The sequence below is a fragment of the Rhinolophus hipposideros genome (assembly GCF_964194185.1).
Source record: "Rhinolophus hipposideros genome assembly, chromosome: 18".
Lineage (NCBI taxonomy): Eukaryota > Metazoa > Chordata > Mammalia > Chiroptera > Rhinolophidae > Rhinolophus > Rhinolophus hipposideros.
The window spans coordinates 56,336,385-56,351,559 of NC_138064.1; the positions used below are offsets into that span (position 1 = coordinate 56,336,385).

Consider the following 15,175-nt stretch of genomic DNA (forward strand, 5'->3'; position numbering starts at 1 on the left):
AGGCTTCAATTCAGCTAGACTTGAGGTGATTTTCAATGATGGTGTTCTGTAGTTTAGTTTACTTGCAATTTTGATATGGTTGTGAGAGGATGTAAGCATAACATTTACCTACTCCACCATCTTGACTGGATCCTCATAAATGAATCTTTTAAACAATCAGATTATTATGAATTTTGGGAGATTTCCAAATGACCCTTTTAATTAAGTATATTTTGAATAAATAATAACCCTTGGTTCTTAATGAGCAGATGAAGCTTAGAAAATAGTATGCATATGCATATAATATTATACTTGTAGAAATGAAAATCTGCTTAGTTAATCTATAAGCCCAAAGCACTCTCACATTCCAAAGTAAAGAGGTGATCATCTAAGCATAGCCTGGAAAAAAGGGTGACCAATAACTAATTTTGTGACTCTTAGCTCAACACCTTTTTGATACTTCTTAAAGTTTGAATTTGGATAATCCAGTGTGGATTTGTGTACAGAGAGTTATCAGAGGGATGCTGTGATTTCTGCCCCACCCATGGAGAGAAGTGCTTTCCCTAATTTCAAGCCTAGTGAGAGAAACTTCAAGAAACGCTCCAGAGAGAGTTCAGGGTTGCCTCCAACAGCTTAGGACAGTAGAGTGTTGTGGTTGGGAAATAATTAAACTCCCATCTACTTAGTGTGAAAGGGAGAAGTTTCCTCTGACCAGATGTTGGCCAGGTGTGTGTGAGAGGAAGAGCCTGCTTGGCACTTTCTTAAAGGGATGGCCTGACCTCAGAAGAGGTAATGAGATTTCAGCAGAGAAGGTGTAAGTGGGTGTAGACAGTAGAGAACCAGCAGCCAAAGTGAACTCAAAGATACTGGACTGCAGCAATGATGAGTCTCCTTGGGTCACCACATGTCACCTCTGAGAAAAAAGAGCCACTTTAAACAGGTAATCTGGCCAGAAGCCAACATCACCTTGGTGCCACTGAAATATGGCTGGGATATCTCATGGCATTGAAGGCAGGAAGTGCAGCAGAACTATGGAGGACTAGGTTCAGGGACTGAAGAGCCACAGGTAACCTAAGAACTTAGGCATTCCCTCATTCCCTCATCCTCTGTCTGTCCCTTGCCCTCTATATATGTACCTTACTGGACAGTTTTAGAGACATATTTTCACCTCTGCTGCATTCTTTTCTTTCCCCCCATTTCCACTACGAATGGTGCAAAGACTCAAACACAGCTCTCACTTATAGATGTTATTTGTAGAGAGAACCCCAAATTGACTGTCATATATAAGATCCCAATTCCAAATCCCTGGGAGAGAGATTTTAATCAGCCCAATTAGAGTCAGATGTCTACCCTTAGTTCACTTGACTAGGGCCAGTGTTGTAGGGTCATGTTGTACAAATATGGCTGCCAAGGGCTCACCCATGTGGGTGTGTGAAGTATTCTTAGGCAAAGGGGAATGACTTGAAAAGATATTGTAAAAGTTGTCTGCCATATATACACTCCAAGTAACATTCATGCAAATAAAATGTAGTCCAAAGAACAAAATACAAAACAATGAAACAAAAAATACAAAGACAAAAAAATCAAACCATACATATCAAATAACCATTAAATATACACGGTCTAGTCTCCTCATTATAATATAAAGGCTCTTAGATAAATTTATAGAAAATGAAATAAAATTTAACCACATGTTGTTTATGATCATAATGGTTTGAAACATTTTAAATATGTAAAAATATGTGATTTCATATGATGTTAACATAATTGGCCACTTTGGAAATTTCTAAAGCACCACTCATTATTTTAAATAACTGGTAAATAAAGATATAGAATCAAACATTAATCCTTTTTGAAGGGTACGCATTAGAGTGACAGAGAATCCCAGCTAATAAAAGCAGAAGGAATGATAGAATTATGTAATCATTATGCAACCCCTCCTGAGAAAAGTGGACATAAGCAAACATCAAAACTCTGCTAAAACCATCAGATGAAGATTGATGGGGAACTTTATAATGGCTGGACGGGCTTACCATGCCAGAATCTACTGACTCAATCTTAACACCTAACATCACTCAGAATGGGACACCTATGCTGTATGCTTGGCAAAAAAAAAAAAAAAGTTCAACCAGCATCTAATCAAGCCTCTTTATCTGATTATCAGTTTAGAGAAAATACAGGAAGTAGAGGAACAAGTTAAATGACACCATAAGAAAACAATCAAATGAATCTAGAATGTAGGAAATACAATAGGACAAATGATCTGGTTATTTAACAAATAAATGACATAAAAGCAAATGTGAGAGGGGAGACTGTTAGAGATTAAAACAAACCGTAGAGACTTAGCAATCAAATGCAATATATAAAACTTACTTGGATCCTGATTTAAATAAACTAGCCAAATGATGTTATTTTTGAGACAATCAGGGAAATGTAAACCCAAACTGAGTTTTAGATGATATTGGAAATTGTTCATTTTATTAAATGAGATCATTGTGCTATGGGTATCTAAAAAAAATATCTTAAACTAATATAAAGTATTTGTGGGAAAATGATATAAAATATGGGATCTATTTTAAAATTTTCTAGTCATTTTTCCAAAATGTATGTGGGTTAAGGAGTAAACAAGATTGTCAAAATTTTGATAATTGTTTAATCTAATTGACTATGCCTTATATGTCTACTCTCTTTGCTTTTGAGTATGTTTTAAAAATCTCCAGAACAAAATATTTACAAAATTTGTAAGGGATTGTGTAAGCAAAAATAAACATTAATTGTATTACATTCATTTGTTTAATTATTCTGGTAGGGGGAGAACCTTAAATCCCCTTTCACTCTCTGAGAACTGCTTTAGATTTCTGGGCTTCTGCTCTTGGATATCTTGATCTATCACTCAATCGGACCCTTTAGTTTAAAACCACCCTCCAAGCACCCTACCATGCCATCCATAGTCACATCCTTAAAATTGGTTAATTGGTTCAAAGACAAAGGTACCATGTAAACTAATGAAAATTAAAAACCAAGTCCAATTACAATGAAAGCATTTCTCTGTCCACTGAGATAGTTTCAATGACTGAAATTTTCCATTTCTGAAAATCACATCAGTGAAAACAGTAGAGCCCAGTGAAGCAGGGACTCTGTATCCAAAGAGACCATCTCTTGCACTGGTTCTATCACTGACAAAAAGTTACGGAACTTTCTGTGTTGTTCTGTGAAGGGTACAGAATCATAGTGCTTAATGCACAAGTTTATTGTGGAAGTTAAAAGAAACACATTTAGCTTAGTGACTGACAGAGAAAGCAAGCCGTGTGTTAGAACATGTACCAATATAACAACACAATCTATACAATGTGTTTTACTAATTCATAGTGTGTCTGAATTCATCTTTATACTCCCTCTAAACTCATCTCTTCCTTTGTAATCAAATTATTTTTCTGTTTTGGAAGTTGTTTCTAAAAAAGTCATTTTTTTTTTTTTTATAAGAGAGAAGCTACCAGCTTAACCTGATTCACAGTCCAGTATTTTTGACTCAAGAAAATATAATGGAAGAAAACATAAAACACAACTGTATTAGTTAATTTAAAATCAAACTTTTATTTTAGATAATTTTAGATTTACATAAAAGTTGCAAAGAATACAGAGAATTCCCATACATTCTTCAGTAACTTGTATGTCTAAAAACATAAGTGTGATTTTTATGATGAACACCAGTTACTGGACTATTTTGAGAGAAACAAAGTTGAATCTCAAGGAAAAGCCAATAAAACTATTTTGTTCATGATTTTTTTTTAAATTAAAGTTTAATGGGGTGACAATTGTTAGTAAAGTTACATAGATTTAAGATGTACAATTCTGTATTACATCATCTATAAATCCCATTGTGTGCTCACTACCCACAGTCAATTCTCCTTCCATCACCATATATTTGATCCCTTTTACCCTCATCTACAAGCCCCCTCTCCCCTTACTCTCTGGTAACCACTAAACTATTGTCTGTGTCTATAAGCTTTTGTTTCTCATTTGTTTGCTTTGTTCTTTTGTTGTTTTTGGTTTATATACCACATAACAGTGAAATCCTATGGTTCTCTGCTTTTTCTATCTGAATTATTTCGCTTAGCATTATAATCTCAAGATCCATCCATTTTGTCACAAATGTTCCTATATCATCTTTTCTTACTGCCAAATTGTATTCCATTGTGTATATAAACCACAACTTCTTTATCCATTCATCTATCAAAGGGCATTTTGGTTGTTTCCATGTCTTGGCCACCATAAGCAAAGCTGCAATGAACATTGGAGCACAAGTGTCTTTATGGATAAATGTTTTCAGAATTTTGGGGTAGATACCCAGGAGAGGGATTGCTGGGTCATATGGTAATTCTATTTGTAACTTTTTGACGAACTTCCACACTGCCTTCCATAATGGCTGCACTAGTCTGCATTCCCACCAACAGTGTATGAGGGTTCCTTTTTCTCCACAGCCTCTTCAACACTTGTGATTGTTTGTCTTGTTGATGATAGCCACTCTAACTGGGGTGAGGGGATATCTCATTGTGGTTTTTATTTGCATTTCTCTGATGATTAGTGATGTTGAGCATTTTTTCATATGTCTATTTGCCATTTGTAAGTCCTCTTTGGAGAAATGTCTCTTCAGGTCGTCTGCCCGTTTTTCAATTGGGTTGTTTGTTTTATTTGTTGTTGAGCTTCATGAGTTCCTTGTATATTTTGGATATTAGCCCCTTATCAGAGGCACTGTTTGCAAAAATCTTCTCCCACTCATTTGGTTGCCTCTTTATTTTATCAATGGTTTCTTTTGCTGTGCAGAAGCTCTTAAGTTTGATATAGTCCATTCATTTATTTTAGTTTTTACTTCCCTTGCCTTTGGAGTGAAATTCATAAAATGCTCTTTGAACCCAAGGTCCATAAGTTTAGAACCTATGTTTTCTTCTATGCAGTTTATTGTGTCAGGTCTTATGCTTTAGTCTTTGATCCGTTTTGAATTAATTTTGGTACATGGTGACAGATAGCAGTCCAGTTTCATTCTTTTGCAAATGGATTTCCAATTCTCCCAGCAGTATTTATTGAAGAGGCTCTCTTTTCTCCATTGCATGTTTTTTGCTTTGTCAAAAATTATCTGTCCATATTTATGTGGTTTTATTTCTGGGTTCTCAATTCTATTCCATTGGTCTACGTGTCTGTTTTTCTGCAAATACCATGCTGTTTTGATTATTGTTGCCCTGTAGTACAAGCTAAAGTCAGCGAGTGTGATACCTCCAGCATTGTTCTATTTTCTTAGGATTGGTTTGGCTATTTGGGGTCTTTTGTGGTTCGAAACAAATCTGAAGATTTTTTCTTCTATTTGTTTAAAAAATGCCATAGGAACTTTGATGGGGATTGCATTGAATCTGTATATTGCTTTGGGTAATATGGTCATTTTAACTATGTTGATTCTTTAATCCATGAGCATGGAATGTCTTTCCATTTCTTTGTGTCTTCTTCCATTTCTTTGAAAAATGTCTTGTAGTTTTCAGAATATAGGACATTCACATCCTTGGTTAAGATTATTCCTAGGTATTTTATTCTTTTTGCTGCAATTGCAACAGGAATTTTTTTTTTAAATTTCTTTCTCTGATATTTCATTGTTAGTATATAGGAATGCAGTGGACTTTTGTATGTTGATATTGTAGCCAGCAACTTTACTATATTCATTGATTGTTTCTAATAGCTTTTTGGTGGAGTCTTTAGGGTTTTGTATATGTAGCATCATGTCATCTGCAAAGAGTGACAATTTAACTTCTTCATTCCCAATTTGGATGCCTTTTATTTCTTTCTCTTGCCTGATGGCTCTGGCAAGGACTTCCAACACTATGTTGAAAAGGAGAGGTGAGTTGAGTAAGTTATTTATAGTTTGTGATATTAACCCCTTATCAGATATATCATTGACAAATGTCTTTTCCCATTCAGTAGGATCCCTTTTTGTTTTATTGATGGTTTCCTTTGCTGTGAGAAAACTTTTTAGTTTGATGTAATCCCACATGTTTATTTTTTCTCTTACTTCCCTCGTGCGAGGGGATATATCAGTGAAAATTGTACTCCAGGTAATATCCATGAAGTTTCTTCCTACATTTTCTTCTAGATATTTTATGGTTTCAGATCTTACATTTAAGTCTTTAAGCCTTTTTGAATTTATTTTTGTATATGGTGTAAGGAGGCATTTTCTTGCATGTGTTTGTCTAGGTTTCCCAGCACCACTTATTGAACAGACTCTCTTTACCCCATTGTACATTCTTGCTTCCATTGTCGTAGATTAGATGGGCATATATGCATGGATTTACTTCTGGACTCTCTATTCTGTTCCATTGATCTATGTGTCTATTTTTATGCCAGTACCATGCTGTTTTGATTACTGTAGCCTTGTAGTACAGTTTGAAGTCAGGTATCGTTATGCCTCCCACTTTCTTATTTCTCAAGATTGCTGAGGCTATCTGGGGTCTTTCATGGTCCCATACAAATTTTAGGATTATATGTTATATTTCTGTGAAAAACGTCCTTGGAAGTTTGATAGAAATTGCATTGAATATGTATATTGCCTTAGGCAATATGGACATTTTAACTATATTAATTCTTCCTATCCATGAACAACAAACAACCCAACTAAAAAATGGGCAGAGGACTTGAGGGGACATTTTTCTAAAAAGGACATACAGAAGGCAAGAAGACATATGAAGAAATGCTCAACCTCACTAACCATCAGAGAAATGCAAAACTCCAATTCAAAAATCTGTATGCACTCCTATGCTTATTGCAGCACTTTACACAATAGCCAAGATATGGAAACAACCGAAATGCCCATCGGTAGATGACTGGATTAAGAAGCTGTGGTACATTTATACAATGGAGTATTACGCAACCATAAAGAAGAAAGAAATCTTATCATTTGCAACAACATGGATGGATCTAGAGAACATTATGTTAAGTGAAATAAGTCAGAAAGAGAAAGACAAGTACCATATGATCTCACTTATATGCAGAATCTAAAGAAAAGAATAAGTGAATGAACCAATCAGAAACAGTTTTGGGGACAAAAAGGAAAAAACTGAGAATTGTTAGATGGGTGGGGGGTGGGGATAAGGGAAAAGGTGAAGGGATTAGGAAACAGTCGGTAACCACAAATGGCCTCAGGGTTTTTGAAAATTAATTTGGGGAACATAATCATTAATGTTGTAAAGATTTTGTTGGGTGTCCGATGGACATGTGTCCTATTTGGGAGACCACCTCAGGGATACTGTGGATGCCTGATCATGGCTCTGTATACCAGAAGTTAAACAATAATGAATGCCAACTATAATTTTATACATATAATGTGATGGCTCGGTGCGAGGTCGGAGGGATAGTGGATGGGGGCAAGGGGGTTCACAGTGTGAGGGATATAAATGATGAGCATCTAAGTATTACCTTGTCTTGTACACCTTTAACTAATAAACTATATATATATATATATATATATATATATATATATATATATATATATATATATATATATATATATAAGCAGAGGTGATAGGGAACAGGCCTGTCGTGTTCCTGAATGTAGAGCAAAGAGCTTTAGTTTTTCACCATTAATTATGAGATTAGCTGAGGGTTTGACATATATGGCCTTTATTTTGTTACGGTATTTTCCTTCTATACCTATTTTATTAAGTGTTTTTTTTTTATTTACCTAAGGCAATACACATATTAACGCAATTCCTATCAAACTTCCTACGGCGTTTTTCACAGAAATAGAACATATAATTCGAAAATTTATATGGGACCATGAAAGACCCCGGAAAGCCTCAGCAATCTTGAGAAATAAGAACAAAGTGGGAGGCATAACGATACCTGACTTCAAACTATACTACAAGGCTACAGTAATCAAAACAGCATGGTACTGGCGTAAAAATAGACACATAGATCAATGGAACAGAATAGAGAGTCCAGAAGTAAATCCATGCCTATATGCCCATTTAATCTACGACTGATTCATTATTTCTCTTTCTAGACATCTACAGGAATGGCTTCTGCAATAGGTTGATAGGAAGAGTTCTTTCTTTTGTTTTCCAATACTTGTTGGAAGAATGTTTTATTTTCTCTCTGACTGCAGCCTTTTTTTTCCTCTCTGACACAGTAGTGCTATATTTTCTCTGCCCTTTTGCAGCTTCTCACACAATGGGGGGATTCCCTGGGAGACGGGTCTCTCCTCTGTTGACAGTTCACCTGGGTCATAGGGCACCACGTCCCTGTGTGGGTGCGGAGAGCTTTTGAAGTTCCAAAGCTCTTTCTGCACCAGATTCAGAGCCCGTATGTTTCAGCAGTTCTGTTTACTCCTGCAGGGATCCGCCCAGATAGGTGGGGCCAGGGGCGGGGTGAGTTGTGAGCGGTGGCCTAGAGCAATGGCTGCGACCACCACCACAGCCGGTCCTGCTTCCACAGCTCCCTCCCCTTTGCCAGAACTAGTTGGGCTGCAAATCTGTTTCTGCGGTCCACAGTTCTGAGAACAGCAAAATTCCTGTACTTTGGATCTGACTGCTACTTTATCGCTTCTAGCACCGGGCAGGTGGGGGTTGGGCGAGCTCTGGGAGGGTAGGGAGAAGCGGCTAGTCTCAGTGCCTAAGGCTTCCATTCTCCGCTCGGCAGTGAGGGCTTAAACTATAGTTTTCAGCCTTCTTCCCGCAGTGTTTGCTCCTAGGTGTCTGCCGGGAGCATTGGGTTCAGCTGTGTTATATGCTGCCCCCTCAGCCCTGTGGGCCTTAAGCGGAGCCCTAGCAGTCCGAGTCCTTCCCTCTCCCGCAGCTGCGGTAGTTCCGGGATGCAGCGAGCTCGGAGCACTGAGCTAGGTCTGCGTCCTGCGCCCGCAGGGCTCCGTCTCCGCACTTCTCCCTTCCCTCCTCCCCCGCTCATGCAATTCGCCCACCTGGAGGTGAATTCAGTAGTGGACCTCTTCGTCTTGCCTGTCTGCTTTGCAGGGAGTCCTTTGTGGAGTTATTGTTGTTCGATTAGTTGTAAATTCCAGGAGAGCTTTACAGAGGCTCACCTCACGCAGCCATTTTGATCCGAAATCATTATTAAGTGTTTTAATCATAAATGGATGCTGTATCTTGTCAAATGCTTGTTCTACATCAATTGATAAAATCATATGTTTATTTGATGTATCACTTTGATGGATTTGCGGATGTTGAACCATCCTTCTGCCCCTGGGATGAACCCCACTTGGTCGTGATGAATAATCTTTTAAATGCATTGTTGCATTCAATTTGCCAGAATTTTGTTTAGGATTTTTGCATCTGTGTTCATCAGAGATATTGGTCTGTAGTTTTCTTTATTTGTGTTGTCCTTACCAGGTTTTGGTATCAGGGTAATGTTGGCCTCATAAAATGAGTTAGGGAGTACTGTCTCTTCAAATATTTTTTGGAAGAGTTTGAGCAGGATTGGTATTAGATCCTCTTTGAAGATTTGGTAGAATTCACTAGTGAAGCCATCTGGTCCCAGACTTGTGCTTTTCGAACGTTTTGGATGAGTGATTCATTTTTGTCAATGGTGATCGGTCTGTTTAGATTTTCCAGTTCTTCATGGTTCAGCCTTGGAAGGCTATATGTTTGTAAGAACTTGTCCATATCTTCTAGGTTATTGAATTTGGTGGCATATAGTCCTTCATAGTATTCTTGCATGATCCTTTGTATTTCTGTGGTGTCCGTGGTAACTTCCCCTGTTACGTTTCTGATTTTGTTAATTAGTGTCTTCTCTCTTTTTATTAGTGAGTCTAGCCAAGGGTTTGTCGATTTTGTTAATCTTTTCAAAGAACCAGCTCTTTGTCACATTAATTTTTTCTATTGTCTTTTTGTTCTCTATTCCATTCAGTTCTGCTCTGATTTTTGTTATTTCCTTTCTTCTGCTGAATTTGGTTTCACTTGTTCTTCTTTTTCTAGTGCTTTAAGGTGTAACATGAGGTTATTTATTTGGGATTTTTCTTGTTTCCTGAGATAGGCTTCTAATGATATAAATTTCCCTCTTAAAACTGCTTTCACTGCATCCCCAAAATTTTGGTAGGATGTATTTTCATTGTCATTTGTTTCTATGTATCTTTTGATCTCCTAATTGCTTCTTTGACCCAGTCTTTCTTTAAAGTATGTTGTTTAATCTTCATGTATTTGTGGTTTTTCCTGCTTTCTTTTCATAGTTGATATTCAATTTCAAAGCCTTGTGATCAGAGAATATGCTTGGTATGATTTAAGTCTTCTTAAATTTGCTGAGGCTGATTTTATGTTTCAATATATGGTCTATCCTTGAGAATGTTCCATGTACACTCGAAAAGAATGTATAGGCTGATGTTTTAGGATGAAGTGCTCTATATATGTCAATGATCTCCATTTCATCTAATGTGTCATTTAGGGCTGCTATTTTGTTATTTATTTTCTGTTTGGATGATCCATCCATAGCTGTCAATGATGTATTTAGGTCCCCTAGTACAATTGTGTTTTTGTCAATTTCTTCCTTTAGTTCTGTTAGTAGATGCTTGGTATATTGTGGTGCTCCCTGATTGGGGGCATAAATATTGATGACTGTTATGTCTTCTTGTTGTATAGTCCCCTTTACCATTATGAAATGTCCATCTTTGTCTCTTGTTATCTTTTTCACCCTGAAGTCTGTTTCATCTGATATCATTATGGCTACACCTGATTTACTCTGGGTACCATTTTCTTGGAGTGGCAATTTCCACCCTTTCACTTTGAGTCTATGCTTGTCCTTGTAGCTGAGATGTGTCTCTTGGAGACAGCATATGGTTGGGTTTAGTTTTCGGATCCAATCTGCTACTGTGTGGCTTTTTATTGGTGAGTTCAGTCCATTTACATTTAGGGTGATTTTTGATATGTGAGGATTTCCTATCATTCTATCTTTAGTTTTCTGGTAAGGCTGTTTCTCCATTGTTTTTTTGTCTGTTTGTTTTTTATTATTTCTGTGTGGTGGTATTCTATGATGTTTCCCTTTGTTTCTTCTTTTATTACAGTATATATTTCGGTTATGGATTTTTTTTTGAGTAGTTACCCTTAAGTTTATGTAAAAGAAGTTTGATATTTAGAGTATTCCATTTTCTTCAGCACACTTACTTTCTCCATTCCCATATTCCAGTTCAGGCCTTTACTCTCCCCCTTTTTATGTTGCCACAAATTGTCTCTGTTGATGGTGGTCCGTTAGCCTCCTTTAGTATTTCTTGTAGTGCAGTTCGTGTATTAGAAAATTCCCTCAGCTTCTGTATGTCTGCAAAGGTCTATATTCCTCCTTCATATCTAAACAATATCTTTGCTGGATGTTATTCTTGGCTCATGATTTCTCTCTTTCAATACTTTGAATATTTGGTTCCACTCCCTCCTGGCTTGTAGAATTTCTGCTGAAAAATCTGATGATAATCTAATGGGCTTTACTTTGTAGGTTACTGTCTTCTTTTCCCTGGCTGCCTTGAGGATTCATTCTTTGTCATTGATTTTGGACAGCTTCAATACAAAGTGCCTTGGAGAAGGCCTGTTGGGATTGAGGTAATTAGGTGTTCTATTTCCTTCTTGGATTCACGGATCCAGTTCTGTCCACACGTTTGGGAAGTTCTCATTAACAATTTGTTTGAATATATTCTGTTCCCTTCTCTCTTTCTTCTTCTGGTATGCCCATTATTCTTATATTGCTCTTTCTGATAGAGTCAGAAAGTTCTTGTACAGTTCTTTCATTTCTTTTATGTCTCAAGTCTGTTTCTTCTTCCATCTGTGTAATTTCCAGGTTTCTATCTTCAATGTCACTGATTCTTTCCTCCATCTGGTCAACTCTACTACCTAAGCTGGTTATTTCATTCTTAATTTCTTCTATTGTGTTCTTAATCTCCAGAAATTCCATTTGCTTCTTTTTAATAATTTCAATCTCTTTCGTAAAATGCTCTTGTTGTTGTTTGATTGCATTTCTGAGTTCATTAAATTGCCTTTCTGTGTTTTCTTGCATCTCGTTGAGTTTTTCAGAACTGCAATCTTGAATTCTGCGTCATTTAAGTCACATATTTCCATATCTTTAAGTTCCTTTTCTGGAGACTTTTCACTTTCTTTCTGAGCTGCCTTGTTGCCTTGGTTATTCATGGCAATTACTGATTTATTGTTTCTCTTCCTAGACATCTACAGGATTGGCTTCTGCAACAGGTTGATAGGAAGAAGTATTTCTTTTGTTTTCCAATACTTGTTGGTAGAATGTTTTATTTTCTCTCTGACTGCAGCCTTTTATTTCCTCTCTCACACAGTAGTGGTATGTTTTGTCTGCACTATTCCAGCTTGTTACACAATGGAGGGATTCCCTGGGAAACGGGCTTCTCCTCTGTTAACAGTTCGCCTGGGTCATAAGGTGCCACATCCATGTGGGGATGCGGAGAGCTTTTGAAGTTCCAATGCTCTTTCTGCACCAGATTCAGAGCCAGTATGTTTCAGCAGTTCTGTTTACTCCTGCAGTAATCTGCCTACATAGGTGGGGCCAGTGGCGGGGTGAGTTGTGAGAGGTGGCCCAGAGCAATGGCTGTTTCCACCACCACAGCCAGTCCTGCTTCCACAGCTCCCTCTTTTTTGCTGGAATTAGTTGGGCTGTGAGTCTGTGTCTGAGGTCCACAGTTCTCAGAACAGCAAATATTGTGTTCTTTTATTTGACAGTGCTACTGCTCTGCTTCTAGCACTGGGCAGGTGGGGACGGGGCGCGTTCCCTCAGTCTTGTCTCCGAGGTCTCTGCCATGAACGTTGAGTTCAGCCGTGTTATATGATGTCCCTTCAGCCCTGTGGGCCTTAAGCGGAGCCTTAGCAGTCCGAGTCTTCCCTCTCCCACAGCTGTGGTAGTTCCGGAATGCACCGAGCTGGGAGCACTGAGCTAGGTCTGCTTCCTGCACCCACGGCTCCATCTCCCCATGTCTCATTTCTCTCCTCCCCACCCCCACCGCCGCTTTCGCGATTCGCCCACCTGGAGGTGAATTCAGTAGTGGCTTGTTTGTCTTGCCTGTCTGCTGTGCAGGGAGTCTTTTGTGGAGTTATTGTTGTTCGATTAATTGTAAATTCCAGGGGAGCTTTACAGAGGCTCACCTCTCACCGCCATTTTGATGACGTCTCTTCGAATCAATTGTGCTTAACACTCAGCAGGGAATATGCTACCAAGACAAGAATTGGGTTCCGACATGTGTAAACTGGGCAAAATCTCATTGGATACATTGACAGAAAAATATTTAAAATTGATCAGATGGGAAGATGGTTTATTGCTGGATGGGCTGCTGTTGTTCTTGGAGTATTGTGCTGCTATGGCTTGGGGATGTCTCACAGGTTTGGAGTTATTGGAATGTCTGTAATTTGGTCTCAGTATGTGAAGGACAGAATTCTACCTTGATGTACTTAGCAGGAAGTATTGGTTTAATAGCTTTGTCTGTCCTGGCAGTGAGCAGAACTTCTATTATCATGAACTTCATGATGAGAGGCTCTTGGGTGACAATTTGTACAACCTTTGCAGCCATGATTGGAGTTGCAGTGTTGGCACAATCAATGCCATGTAACTGGAGCCCCAGCCCCAAACTTCTTTTTTGGTTACTACATTCTGGTATGATGGGCGCAGTGGTGGCTCTTCTGACGACATTGGGGGGGAGGGGGCCTTCCTTAGAACTGTGTGGTACACAGTGGTTATTGTGGGGGGTCTCTCTGCTGTGGCCATGTGTGCTTCCAGTGGGACGTTTCTGAACATGGGAGCACCCCTGGGACTGGGCCAGGGCCTCATCTGTATCCTCACTGGAACCTGTGTTTCTTCCACCTACCACTGTGGCTGGTGCCACACTGTACTCAGTGGCAATTTATGGTGGATGAACTCTTTCCTCATGTTCCTTCTATGATATGCAGGAATTCATCAAGTGTGCAGAAATAGTACAAGTAGATGGAGTTAAAAAATGTGATCCCATCAATTTGATGCTAAGAATCTACATGGATACATTAAATATATTTATGTGAGTTGCCAGTATTGTGGCAACTGGAAGCAACAGAAAGAAGTGATGTGAACCAGCTTCTGACTTCTTTAATGCATCAGATATCTTGCTTGTTTAGTAGGGGAAGATATGCATTAAACAGTTTATTCAAGCAGCTTTCATTAAAGTTTAGAAGATAAGAACTTGTCATCATGTTTCAAATGTTCCAGTGATGTGATGCTTCAGGTCTACTTTTTCTTCTGGAGAAAAAATTCAATAGTTCTCTTCCAAATAAGCATACAGATTTCCTATTCTAATATTTGAGTAATGCTGAAACGTTCCAATGAATGTGAAAACTGAGGTTTGTGTCTTGAGAATTTAAGTGTGATATCTATTTTAAAATTTATTTGGTTAAATAAAAATTAGCAAAATTGTGTTTACTTGCATATATTTTGGAAGCAGAATATTAACAAGTAATGTCCTTAGTGATGTAGAGGTTTGGTAAAGGATCCAGAGAAAAGTAAAGGGTTACCTGCAGTGTGTATTTGAATTCTTAGAACTTAGGAGCTGTGTAATTAATTGTCAGTGAGCCAGGAAGAGGTCTCTGGCTGTTTGGAAACAAAGATGTCATCACTTTTTACATTTGTCAGGTAAACTTAACAAAAGCATTGAGTGTAAAACAAAATCATAGGTGATGCATTTTTTCATTGTTCCTTTTCAGTACTATCTTTGCAATGTAGATGTGATCATGTTTGGCTTCTCATTGTGTGACATTGTTAGGACAGATCAGAATGTCAATCATGTGGAGAATCCTGATATGTAATGTGTGTGTGTGTGTGTGTGTGTGTGTGTGTGTGTGTGAGTGAGCAAGTTTTACTTTTGAATCTTCTAGAACAAAATATCCTTAAAATATCTTCTCAGGATAAAATATTCAAAGGATAAAAACTAGTATTTTAAAGTATACAAACAATATGTTTATAATTGCTGAATTTTTTGCATATTTATTGAAATGTTTAATAGAATACATGCTTGCTCTCTCATCTTTTAGCTTTGAAGCTTTTATTAGAAAGGGCTATTTGTGGCTTACACTTGAGATTATGAAAGCATCTTAGGAGAAATCCTAAGACTTGATTTCGTGCATTCCTTCTCAGACTCGATACCAAAAAAAGGAAAGCAAAGCTACTTTTTCTTCATGAAATATATCAA

General features: G+C 37.9%; 1 pseudogene across 1 annotated transcript in view; it reads left to right on the top strand.

Annotated features, from left to right (window-relative positions):
• LOC308510450 (growth hormone-inducible transmembrane protein-like) overlaps window positions 1-13,874 on the top strand; it is a 101,760-nt pseudogene extending 87,886 nt beyond the window's left edge. Inside the window, exon 3 of the transcript in view lies at window positions 13,242-13,874. The product of the transcript in view is annotated as a growth hormone-inducible transmembrane protein-like (transcript). The remainder of the gene's footprint in view (window positions 1-13,241) is intronic.
• Window positions 13,875-15,175: the final 1,301 nt, after the last annotated feature.